The 12,886-nt window shown below is 45.8% G+C and overlaps 1 pseudogene; it reads left to right on the forward strand.

Annotated features, from left to right (window-relative positions):
• Positions 1-10,597: 10,597 nt before the first annotated feature.
• Positions 10,598-11,329, forward strand: LOC139249482 (zinc finger protein 239-like; annotated as a pseudogene).
• Positions 11,330-12,886: the final 1,557 nt, after the last annotated feature.

Here is a 12,886-nt window from a genome sequence, read left to right on the forward strand (position 1 = left end):
TCCCAGGGTTAGAGTCCCCATGTACAGTCCCAGGGTTAGAGTCCCCATGTACAGTCCCAGGGTTAGATTCCCCATGTACAGTCCCAGGGTTAGAGTCCCCATTTACAGTCCCAGGGTTAGAGTCCCCATGTACAGTCCCAGCATAAGAGTTCCCATGCAGTCCCAGGTTTAGAGTCCCCATGTACAGTCCCAGGGTTAGAGTCCCCATGTACAGTCCCAGTGTTAGAGTCCCCATGTACAGTCCCAGGGTTAGAGTCCCCATGTACAGACCCAGGGTTATTATCTCATAAGAACATAATAACTTAAGAAATAGGAGTAGGAGTGGATCATTTGGCCCCTGGATCATGCTCTGCCATTCAATAAGATCATGGCTGATCTGATCATGGACTCAGCTCCACTTCTCTGCCCGCTCCCCATAATCCCTTATCGCACAAAAATCTGTCTATCTGCCTTAAATATATTCAATGGCCCAGCTTCCACAGCTCTCGGGCAGAGAATTCCACAGAATTACAACCCACAGAGAGAAGAAATTCCTCCTCATCTCAGTTTTAAATGGGTGACCCCTTATTCTGAGATGATGTACCCTAGTTTTAGTTTAACCTATGAATGGCAATATCCTCTCTGGATTCACCTTGTCAAGTTCCTTTGTCATCATATGTTTCAATAAGATCAACTCTCATTCTTTTGAACTGCAATGTGTATCAGCCCAACCTTCTCAACATATCCTCATCGGACAACCCCCTCATCGCCGGAATCAACCTCTAAACAGCCTCCAATGCAAGTATATGCTTTCTTAAATACGCAGAGCAAAAATGCATGCAGTATTCCAGGTGTGGTCTCACCAATACCCTGTAACCCTGTACAGATATAGCAGGACTTCTCTGCTTTTATACTCTATCCCCCTTGCAATAAAGGCCAACATTCCATTTGCCTTCTTCATTACTTGCTGTACCTGCACACTAACTTTTAATGTTTTATGCACAAACACCCTCAGGTCTCTCTGTCCTGTAGCACTTGCAATTTTTCTGCATTTAAATTATAATTTGTTTTTCTATTATTTCTGCCAAAGTGGATAACCTCACATTTTGCCATATTATTTGCCCACTCATTTACCCTGTCGATATCCCTTTGCAGATTTTTTGTGTCCTCAATTTGCTTTCTCACTCACCTTTGTATCATCAGCAAACTTGGCTATATTACACTCGGTCCTTTTATCCAAGTCATTAATATAGATTGTAAATAGGTGAGGACCCAGCATCGATTCCTGCGGCACCCCACTAGTCACCATTTGCCAACCAGAAAAAGACCCATTTATCCCGACTCTCTGTTTTCTGTTAGTTAGCCTATCCTCTATCCATGCTAATATACTGCCCTCAACCCAGTGAGCTTTTATCTTGTGCAGTAACCTCTTATGTACCACCTTTTCAAATGCCTTCTGGAAATCCAAATACACCACATCCACTGGTTCCGCCTTATCCATCCTACTCATTATATCCTCAAAGAACTCCAGCAAATTTGTCAAACATGATTTCTCTTTCATGAAGCCATACTAACTCTGCTTGATTGAATCATGCTTTTCCAAATGTCCCACTACTGCTTCCTTAATAATGGTCTCCAGCACTTTCCCAATGACAGATGTTAGGCTAACTGGTCTATAGTTTCCTGCACTTTGTCTGCCTCCTTTTTTAAATAGAGGCGTTACATTTTCGGTTTTCCGATCTGTTGGGACCGCCCCAGAATCGAGGGAATTTTGGTAGATTACAACTAATGTGCCCACTATCTCTGCAGCCACTTCTCTTAAGACCCTACGATGTAAGCCATCAGGGCAAGGTGACTTGTCTGCCTTTACTCCTATTATTTTTCTGAGTACTACGTCATTATGAATAGTGATTGTATTAAGTTCTTCCCTCACTATAACCCCTTCATTATCCACTTCAGTCTTACTCTCAGTGAGCGAGTGTTTTACTGTAATTAAACTCATCTCGGACTGTTTCTGTCAGATATTAACTCCTGTACGGACTCAGAAAACACTCCCACTTCCTGGTCGCTCCGATGTTTCTGAAGAATTGCTTTGAGAAGACGGGCTCATGGAGAGAAACACCCTGCACAGAATGATCCCAAATTGAGCATCTCCAAGGGACAAGGCTCCCAGCTTTAATCATTCTCTGTCCTTTCCCCCTAGGCCCAGATACTTTGCTCAGATTCTGATAAAAGTAACTTGCGAAAAGTGCACTTTGATTTTTACAGGCTGAATTATTGCAGAGAGTTGCACATTGCGCGGTTCAGCACCGCCCCCTGTGTCGATTCCCAGTGAGCAGAAGAGCGCATGTGCCTCCCCTCCCCCAGCACTGCCTGTGATCGCCATTCACTCAGTGAGCAGAAGAAGATGGTTTAAAACAGTCGGGAATGAAGGCACAACGGCCCTGGGCTAAAGCAGCGAGCAGCAGCCACCTTACAACAGCGCAGCACTTTGGGAGCCTGTCCGCAGATGGGCTGAGAGATCGGCATTGAGTCCGGGGGGAGTTCAGGGGGAGTCGGGGGCTGTGTGTAAGAGGCAGAGTGGAGCAAGATCCAGTGTCAGTGCGTGGTGTGAGTGGGGGAAAGGAGAGGCCATTCTCGGGCTGTGTTTGGTCAGTGTGTGTCCAGGGTAAGGGAGACAGATTGGTCAGAATCACTATTTACAATCTGCTGCTTTCTCTCTCCAAACCAGTAGTGAACGTTCCTGGTTTAGTTCCGTCAGGGGCTGTGTGTAAGAGGCAGAGTGAAGCAGGAACTAGTTCTGGAACATGATGTGAGTGGGGGAAGAGAGAGGCCATTCTCGGGCTGTGTGTGGAAAGTGTAAGGTAACAGAGAAAGTAAACCACCTCGCTCTTTCAAATCATTGCTGCTTTCCTTCCCCAAATCAGTAGTCAATGGTCCTGATTCAGTTCCAATCTCACCGTGTCTGTTGTTCTCGGACAGTGAGCAGTGGAAACACAGCCTGACAGTGAGAATGTGAGGAGTTTCTCAGAGTGCATCGATTGCAGGCACCAGGAGAGGAGTCTGGGAGAAGATATTTTAAAGACGGGTTATATTGTTTCGGTGAGCTGAGTGCTCCAGAACCATGTTGCTGATGATCTAGAGATACATTGTCACTCCCTCAGATACATCATATTCTCCCCGCATCCATATCTTAGACCTAATAATATTCTCTTATTATTATTCTCAGAACAAAATTCTTCAACCAGCCAGAACATATGTGATCATTCCTCCACCCAGAATACAAGGAACAGTGCAGGCAGCTCCTTCTCACACACAGTAAGTAGATTATCACTCACAGAGGGCAGAGACACAGAACTGGCCTCAATCCTATTGTCACAGACAGCAGAAGATGTCAGTCCCACAGTGATCCGTAGTGGCAGAGTTACATTGTGAATCTTACAGCCACATGGAGCAGTAGAATCAGATGCTGTTTCACCATTGAAACAGATCACACTGACAGGTACATTAAACACCCACAATCACTTGCCAGAAACTGGCAGGTCGAGAATAAAAGACAATCATCTATCAGAAAAAATGTTAAACAGGAAGTATAAACCACACTCGCATATCAGATGCTAACGTGTACAGAGCAAAAGCCATATTCATGTTTCAGAATCTGACGGATTCAGTATTTAACCCCCCGAACATGCCAGAAGATGACTGGTGCAGAATAAACCCCACATTCCCGTACCATAGACTGACAGATACATTATACAACACACACCCACATATATGAAAGTGACAGTAACAGAATAAAATCCCCACTTGCATACCAGAGAGTGACAGATAAAGTGTAAATCCCATGGGCACATATCGAAAACTGAAAGGCAGTAAGTAAAATTATTACTTGCTTCGCAGGAACTGATCGGGGCAGAGTAAAACCCACACCCACACATCTGAAAAATGACACGGAAAAGGCAAAATCTTCACTCACATATCAGAGAAATACAGGTAAAAATTAACATTGATTCTCACGTTCACATACCAGAGACTAGCAGATACAGAGGAAATTCCACACTCACATAGCAGGAACTGACAGGAACAGTCTGAAACACACAATCAAGTAGCAGGAACAAAGAGGTACAGTCCAACATCGAAGAAATTGAGAGGCACAGATTAAACCTCAACATCCACCAAAATCTGACAGTTACAGAAAAATACACACACTTGCACATCAGAGACTGAGAGATACAATATAAAACCCACACTCACATATCAGAGGCTTACATATTACAATCCATATTCCCATAACATAAATTGACATACAGTGACATGCCCAGACTCACGAGCCAGTAATTGACAGGTACAGGGTAAAGGTCTCTCTTTCATTCCAGAAACTTACAGGTACAAAGGAAAGTCCACTCACAATTAAGCAGAAACTGGCAGTTATAGAGTGAGGCTCACAATCACATGTCAGAACTTGACAGGTACAGCATAAAACCCAGACTCCCATAACAGAAATGGAAAGATACAGAGAAAGGCACACACTCACATAGCAGAGACGGATAGATACAGAGTGAAACACAGACTCATTTACCAGAGACCGACAGATTCAGCATAAACACTCACCTCCACAACACAAATTGATACAGTATTCGTTTTATTTTCTAACTATCAGGAATTGGGGGTACAGAGTAAAACAATACTAACATACTGGAGAATGACGGGTATGGAGTAGAGCTCACATTCACATAACAGAGATGGACAGATACAGCACAGAACACACACACACACACCAGGAATGGAAAGATACAAAGAAACATAGAAAATAGGTGCAGGAGAAGGCCATTGGGCCCTTCGAGCCTGCACTGCCATTCAATATGATCATGGCTGATCATGCAACTTCCGTACCGCACTCCCGCTTTCTCTCCATACTCCCTGATCCCCTTAGCCGTAACGGCCACATCTAACTCCCTCTTGAATATATCCAACGAACTGGACTCCACAACTTTCTGTGGCAGAGAATTGCACAGGTTTACCACTCTCTGGCTGAAAAAGTTTCTCCTCATATCAGTCCTATATGGCTTACCCGTTATCCTTAGATTGTGACCCCAGGTTCTGGCGTTCCCCAACATCGGGAACACTCTTACTGCATCTAACCTGTTCACTCCCGTTATAATGTTACATGTTTCTATGAGATCCCCTCTCCTTCTTCTAAATTCCAGTGAGTATAAGCCTAGCTGATCCATTCTTCCTTCATATGTCACTCCTGCCATCCCGGGAGTCAGTTCGGTGAACCTTCGCTTCACTCCCTCAATAGCAAGCATTTCCTGCTCAGATTAAGAGACCAAAACTGCACACAATACTCCAGGTGTGGTCTCACCAAGGCCCTGTACAATTGCAGTACGACCTCCCTGCTCCTATACTCAAATCCTCTTGCTATGAATGCCAGCATGCTATTTGCTTTCTTTGCTGCCTGCCGTACCTGCATGCCTACCTTCAGTGACTGATGTACCATGACACCCAGGTCTTTTTGCACATCCCACTTTACTAATCTGTCACCATTCAGATAACAATCTGCCTTCCTGTTTTTGCCACCCAAGTGAATAACCTCACATTTATCCACACTATACTGCATCTGCCATGCAATTGCGCATTCACCTAACCTATCCAAGTCACCCTGATGGCTCTTAGCACCTCCGCACAGCTAACACTGCCATCCAGCTTAGTGTCATCTGCAAATTCGGAGATATTACACTCAATTCCTTCATTTAAATCATTGATGTATATTGTAAATAGCTGTGATCCCAGCACTGAGCCCTGCGGCATCCCACTAGTCACTGCCTGCCGTTCTAAAAAGGACCTGTTTATTCCCATTCTTTGCTTCCTGTCTGCCAACGGATTCTCTATCCACGTCAATACATTACCCCAATACCATGTGCTTTAATTTTGCACACTAATCTCTTGTGTGGGATCTTGTCAAAAGCCTTTTGAAATTCCAAATACACCACATCCGCTGGTTCTCCCTTATCCACTCTACTAGTTACATCCTCAAAAAACTCTGGAAGATTTGTCAAGCATGATTTCCCTCTCATAAATCCATGCTGACTTGGAGCAATCCTGTCACTACTTTACAAATGCTCTGCTATTACATCTTTAATAATTCATTCCAGCATTTTCCCCACCACCGATGTCAGGCCAACCGGTATATAATTCCCTGTTTTCTCTCTCCCTCCTTTTTAAAAAGTGGTGTTACATTAGCTACCCTCCAATCCATAGGTACTGATCCACAGTCCATGGAATTCCGGAAAATGATCACCAATGCATCTACTATTTCTAGGGCCACTTTTCTAACTACTCTGGGATGCAGACTATCAAGCCCTGGGGATTTATTGGACTTCAGTCCCATCAGTTTCCCTAACACCATTTCCTGACTAATAAGGATTTCCCTCAGTTCCTCCTTCCCGCCAGACCCTCGGTCCCCTAGTAATTTGGGAGGTATTCGTGTCTTCCTTAGTGAAGACAGAACCAAAGTGTTTGTTCAATTGGTCTACCATTTCCTTGTTCGCAATATGAATTCACCTGATTCTGACTGCAAGGGGCCTACATTAGACTTCACTAATCTTTTTCTCTTCACATATCTATAGAAGCTTTTGCAGTCAGTTTTTTATGTTCCCTGCAAGCTTACTCTCATATTCTATTTTCCCACTCCTAATTACACCCTTAGTCCTCCTCTGCTGAATTTTAAATTTCTCCCAGTCCTCAGGTTTGCTGCTTTTTCAGGCCAATTTATATGCCTCTTCCTTGGATTCAATACTGTCCCTAATTTGCCTTGTTAACCACGGTTGAGCCACATTTCCTGTTTTATTTTTACGCCAGGCAGGGATGTACAATAGTTGTAATTCATCCATGTGATCTTTAAATGTCTGCCATTGCCTATCCACCGTCAACCGTTTAAGTATCATTCGCCAGTGTATCCTAGCCAAATCACGTCTCATACCATCGAAGTTTCCTTCAAGTTCAGGATCCTAGTCTCTGAGATAACTGCGTTGCTCTCCAGCTTAATGAAGAATTCTACCATATTATGGTCACTTTTCCCCAAGGGGCCACGCACGACTAGTTTGCTAATTAATCCTCTCTCGTTACACAAGACCCAGTCTGGGATGAGCTGCTCTCGTTGGTTCCTCGACATATTGGTGTAGAAAACCATCCCTGATTCACCCCAGAAAATCCTCCTCCACAGTATTGCTACAAGTTTGGTTAGCCCAATGAATATGCAGGTTGTCACCCATGATAACTGCTGTACCCTTATTGCACGCGTCCCTAATTTCCTGTTTGATGCCATCCCCAACCTCCCTACTACTGTTTGGTGGTCTGTACACAACCCCAACTAAAGTTTTCTCCCCTTTGGTGTTTCGCAGCTCGACCCATGTAGATTCCACATTATCCCAGCTAATGTCCTTCCTTACTATTGCTTTAACCTCCTCTTTAACCATTAACACTCCACCAACTCCTTTTCCTTTCTGGCTATCCATCCTGAATTTTGAATACCCCTGGATGTTATGTTCCCAGCCTTGGTTACCCTGGAGCCATGTCTCAGTAATCCCAATTACTTCACATCCGTTAACAGCTATATGTGCAGTTAATTTGTCCACCTTATTACCAATGCTCCTCGCTTTGAGACTCAGAGCCTTCAGGCTTGTTTTTTTAACACTCTTTGTCCTTTTAGAATTATGTTGTAATGTGGCCCTTTTTGATACAGAATGAAACCCACAGGCAATTACCAGAAATTGACAGGTACAGGATAAAATCCATGCTCTCGTATCAGAAACGAACAGTGTAAAACCCTCATCCATATACCAGAGATGGACGGATTCGAGTCAAATCCACACTTCCATACCAGACACCCACTATATAAGAACATAAGAAGATAAGAAATAGGAGCAGGTGTAGACCATATGGCCCCTCGAGCCTGCTCCACCATTTAATACGAACATGGCTGATCCAATCATGGACTCAGGTTCACTTCTCTGGCCACTCCCCATTCCCTTATCGGTTAAGACAGTGTCTATCTCTGTCTTAAATATATTCAATGTCCCAGCTTCCACAGCTCTCTGAGGCAGCGAATTCCAAAGATTTACAACCCTCTGAGAGAAGAAATTCCTCCTCACGTCAGTTTTAAATGGAGGGACCCTTATTCTAAGATTATGCCCCCTAGATCTAGTCTCCCCTATCAGTGGAAACATCCTCTCTGCTACCACCTTGTCAAGCCCCCTCATAATCTTATACATTTCGATAAATCACCTCTCATTCATTCTTCTGAATTCCAATGAATAGAGGCCCAACCTCCTCAACATTTTCTCATAAGTCAACCCCTCATCTCCGGAATCAACCTAGTGAAGCTTCTCTCAACTTCCTCCAAAGCAAGTATATCCTTTCATAAATATGGAAACCAAAACTGAACGCAGTATTCCAGGTGTGGCCTCACCAATAACTTGTATAACTGTGGCAAGACCTCCCTGCTTTTATAGTCCAATAAAGGCCAAGATTCAGTTGGCCTTCCTGATCACTTGCTATACCTGCATACTAACCTTTTGTGTTTCATGCACAAGTACCCCCAAGTCCCGCTGTACTGCAGCACTTTGCAAACTTTCTCCATCTATACAATAACTTGCTCTTTGATTTTTTTTCTGCCATAGTGCATGACCTCACACTTTCCAACATTACGCTCCATCGGCCAAATTTTTGCCCACTCACTTAGCCTATCTGTGTCCTTTTGCAGAATGTTTGTGTCCGCCTCACACATTGCTTTTCCTCCCATCTTTTTATTGCCAGCAAATTTGGCTATGTTACAGTCGGTCCCTTCTTCCAAGACGTTAATATAGATGGTAAATAGTTGGGGTCCCAGCACTGATCCCTGCGGCACCCCACTAGTTACTAATTGCCAACCCAAGAATGAACAATTTACCCCAACTCTCTGCTTTCTCTTAGTTAGCCAATCCTCAATCCATGCTAATATATTACCCCCAGCCCCGTGAAATTTTATTTTGTGCAGTAACCTTTTATGTGGCATATTGTCAAATGCCTTCTGGGATTCCAAATACACCACATCCACTTTATCCACCCTGCTCGTTACATGCTCAAAGAATTCCAGCAAATTTGTCAAACTTAACTTCCCCTTCATAAATCCATGCTGACTCTGCCTGACCGAATTATGCTTTTCCAAATGTCGTGCTAATGCTTCTTAAAGAATGAACTCTTCAACATTTTCCCATCACAGATGTTAGGCGAACTGTTCTGCAGTTTCCTGCATTTTGGCGAACTGGTCTGCAGTTTCCTGCATTTTGTCTGCCTCCTTTTTAAACAAGTGTGGCTCTCAGTCCCCGGGCAACACCGAGTGCAGCTCCCAGTCCCCAGGCAACACCGAGTGCGGCTCTCGGGCCCCGGGCAACACCGAGCGCGGCTCTCGGTTCCCGGGCAACACCGAGCGTGGCTCTCGGGTCCCGGGCAACACCGAGCGCGGCTCTCGGGCCCCCGGTATCACCGAGTGCGGCTCTCGGGCCCCGGGCAACAGCGAGTGCGGCTCTCAGTCCCCGGGCAGCACCGAGTGCGGCCCTCAGTCCCCGGGCAACACCGAGTGCGGCTCTCAGTCCGCGGGCAACACCGAGTGCGGCTCTCGGGCCCCGGGCAACACCGAACGCGGCTCTCAGGCCCCGGGCAACACCAAGCGCGGGTCTCAGGGCCTGAGGCAGAACCACCGGGCCCGGCCCCAGCAACCCCCGGGGGCAGCCCCTCACTCACACCAGGAAAACAACAACTTGCATTTATACAGCGGCCCAGCAATTCCCAGCCGCTCCGTATCAGGTGGGCACTGGATGTGGAATTACTCCCTGAGTACCACACTGGGGAGAGGCCGTTCACCTGCTCCGACTGTGGGAAGGGTTTCACTCGGTCATCCGACCTGCTAACACACCAGAGAGTTCACACTGGGGAGAAGCCATTAACCTGCTCTGAGTGTGGGAAGGGATTCACTACCTCAACCGACCTGCAGAGACACCAGCGAGTTCACACTGGGGAGAAGCCATTAACCTGCTCTGAGTGTGGGAAGGGATTCTCTCTGTCAGGCAACCTGCTGAGACACAAGCAAGTTCACAAGTGAACGCAGGGGTTGGATTTTGCTGTTAATCGCATTCTGGACTGCATTGTCTTCATTCTGACAGTTGGGGTTTATAACTGTGTGGGTCTGTTTGTTACATCAGTTTGAGCTGGATGGAGAGGGGGAGAAGCTGCTGGGTTTCACCCCCTGTACTTCTGTACTTCTGTGCCCAGTGGGACCAAAAATTTCCTATGTGGGCCTGTCGAGGGAGATGGGTTCCCTTCCCTGAAGGACAGTAGTGACCCAGATGTGTTTTTACAACAATCCAGCAGTTTTCATGGTCACTTTTTTCTCGTGCCGGCCTCACAAATGACCAGATTCATTAAGCTCAATTTCACAACCTGCCTTTGTGTTTTTGTGGGTTCTCTCACACTCACTTTCCTGTTTGAAATTCACTTTGCAGGATGTTAAAAGAGCAGGATTTGTAGACTGGAAGCTCAAACCAAACATCACCTCAAGATCTGACAGTCAGTCGATACATCGGGACTGGAATATCATCAGCTTTTGACCATGGAAGCAGAAGGCACCGTTCACAGTGGGGAGAAACGGTACACGTGCTCTGTGTGTGGACAAGGCTTCAGCCAATCGTCCAAAATGGAGAGACACAAGCGCAGTCACACTGGAGAGAAACCGTGTAAACGTGGGGATTGTGGGAAACGTTTCAACTACCCATCCCAGCAAGAAACACATCGGCCAGTTCACACTGGGGAGAGGCCGTTCACCTGCTCCGACTGTGGGAAGGGATTCATTCAGTCATCCAACCTGCTGACACACCAGTGAGTTCATACTGGGGAGAGGCCGCTCACCTGCTCCCACTGTGGGATGGGATTCACTGCATCGCCCAACCTGCTGATACACCAGCGAGTACACACTGGGGAGAGGCAGTTAACCTGCTCCGACTGTGGGAAGGGATTCACTCGGTCATCCGACTTGCTGGTACACCAGCGAGTTCACACTGGGGAGAGGCCGTACACCTGCTCCGACTGTAGGAAGGGTTTCACTCGGTCATCCGACCTGCTAACACACCAGCGAGTTCACACTGGGGAGAAGCCGTTCACCTGCTCTGACTGTGGGAAGGGATTCGCTACATCATCCTACCTACTGACACACCAGCGAGGTCACACTGGGGAGAAGCCATTAACCTGCTCTGAGTGTGGGAAGGGATTCTCTCTGTCAGGCAACCTGCTGAGACACTAGCAAGTTCACAAGTGAACGCAGGGGTTGGATTTTGCTGTTAATCGCATTCTGGACTGCATTGTCTTCATTCTGACAGTTGGGGTTTATAACTCCTGTAAAGCTGATTTTAATAACTCCTGTAACTGGACTGGAGTTTAATATTTGGGATACAGACACATAAATTAGTGTTGCTTCCAACACATTGCTGTCGATTTTTACCTTTCCCACCTGAGTGTTTAGCATCACCTGGCAGGAGCTGAGAAAGGACAATCTGTGGGAAGGATCTTACAGGGGGAACAGAACTTCAGCTTAGACACTGACCTTCAGGGCCTCACTGAGATCACCTCATTCTTCTGAACTCCAATGTGTATAGGCCCAACCGACTCAAACTATCGTCATAGGTCAATCCCATCAACTCCGGAATCTGCAGGAGACATGAGCAAGGACCTGAGGCTTATTAAAAGGCACATATTTCATTACAGACAAGGTTACACTGGGAGAAATGTTCAGTTAGAACATAAGAACATAAGAAATAGGAGCAGGATAAGGCCATTTGTCCCCTCGTGCCTGCTCCGCCATTCAATAAGATCATGGCTGATCTGATCAAGGCTCCGTTCCACTTCCCTGCCTGCTCCCCATAATCCTTTACTCACTTATCGCTGAGAAATCTGTCTATTTCCGCCTTAAAGATATTCAAAGACTCAGCCTCCACAGCTCTCCTGGGCAGAAAATTCCACAGATTTACAACCCTCAGAGAAGAAATTCCTCATCTCGGTTTTAATTGGGTGGCCCCTTATTCTAAGACTATGTCCCCTAGTTTTAGTTTCCCGTATTAGTGGAAATATCCTCTCTGCATCCACCTTAACGAACCCTCTCATTATCTTATGTTTCGATAAAATCACCTCTCATTCTTCTGAACTCCAATGTGTTTAGGCCCAATCTACTCGACGTATCATCATAAGTCAATCCCCTCATCTCTGGAATCAACCTAGTGAACCTTCACTGAACTGTCTCCAATGCAAGTATATCCTTCCTTAAATACGGAGACCAAAATACAGAGTCCTTAACAGGCAAAATGCCAATCAAACCAGCAGCACACTGGCACCTTAACAGTGTCTCATTGGCCGACAGTCTTTTCTTAAATGGATTTGCTAAGTGGATATAAACTTAAACCAGGTTTACAGGCGTGATGCTCTATTCACATATTGAGGGTAGAAGAGATGCTGTGGGACACATGCTAAGTCCAGCAGCTGAAAGTTACTAACAGACTGGGTTTTGTGTTTAGTGATCCCAGGCGTGTTACCAATACCAGCAAAATCGAAGCACATGGAATAACGGGGACAGTGGCAGCATGGATATGAAAGTGGCTAACTGACACAAACAGAGTAGTGGTGAACAGTTGTTTTTCAGACTGGAGGAAGTGGTGTTCCCCAGGGGTCGGTATTGGGGCCACTGCTTTTCCTGATCTATATTAATGACCTCGACTTGGGTGTACAGGGCACAATTTCCAAATCTACAGCTCACACAAAACTTGGAAGTACAGTGACCAGTGAGGAGGATGGTGATAGACTTCAGAAAGGCATAGACACGCTG

Source organism: Pristiophorus japonicus, unplaced genomic scaffold (assembly GCF_044704955.1).
Source record: "Pristiophorus japonicus isolate sPriJap1 unplaced genomic scaffold, sPriJap1.hap1 HAP1_SCAFFOLD_315, whole genome shotgun sequence".
NCBI lineage: Eukaryota > Metazoa > Chordata > Chondrichthyes > Pristiophoridae > Pristiophorus > Pristiophorus japonicus.